Genomic DNA, 794 nt, shown 5'->3' on the forward strand with positions numbered 1-794 from the left:
CGTGGGGATATGGGCCATGTGAGATAACTACCGCTTGTATAGGGTAGGGTCCGTCCAAAGTAATGCCATATAGTGGTCTGGCAGACCCACGCGCACGACGACTTCCATTCGATACATGACGACCATGATGTCTTGTGCCAGTTTGTACCGATGCTCTGTATTCCTGTAAACGGCAACTTCCACCAGCCTCCATCATGCTGCTTCACAATGGTGCCACATTCACAAAGATATTTTAAGGACCTCCCATGCTCGCATACCCCGATCCCTAATTCCAGTAAGAACCCTAGCGGTCGAAATGGCCAACGCAAGCCAGGCTCCTGATCTTGTAGCTCTCCCCATAGTACCCTGTCTGTACCGCGGAAGGAATGTAGTGACATACGTCACACGTTATGGGCGGAACGCTGGAGAGAGGTTCCACAAGTGCGGAAATCACAATTTCTAGGCACGAGTTGGTCCCGAACTTCCTTTGTCCTCCATCTGCAGAATTACAAAGTAAAGTGATACTAGCCCTTGTTTTGGTCATCTCCACATGCTGTTGCGTCCTATCACTTGCGGACCTGCTAGCCTTCTTATGCCTCTTTTATGTACAAAGCCATGCCACATTCCAGACGATGATTGTCCATGTGTGTTTCATGAAATATATTGTCCATCTTTCTTCATTAGTTCAGACTTTTAGATGAGTTGGCTTGAGCATGAATTCAATATGGTAACCGAGCCAAAAGCTCTTGAATTCAAAACCCTGCCAACACAGTATTAAAATAAAAGATCTTGTGGCCCTAGACATGATGGGGGTG

Source organism: Triticum aestivum, chromosome 3B (assembly GCF_018294505.1).
Source record: "Triticum aestivum cultivar Chinese Spring chromosome 3B, IWGSC CS RefSeq v2.1, whole genome shotgun sequence".
NCBI classification, from domain to species: Eukaryota; Viridiplantae; Streptophyta; class Magnoliopsida; order Poales; family Poaceae; genus Triticum; species Triticum aestivum.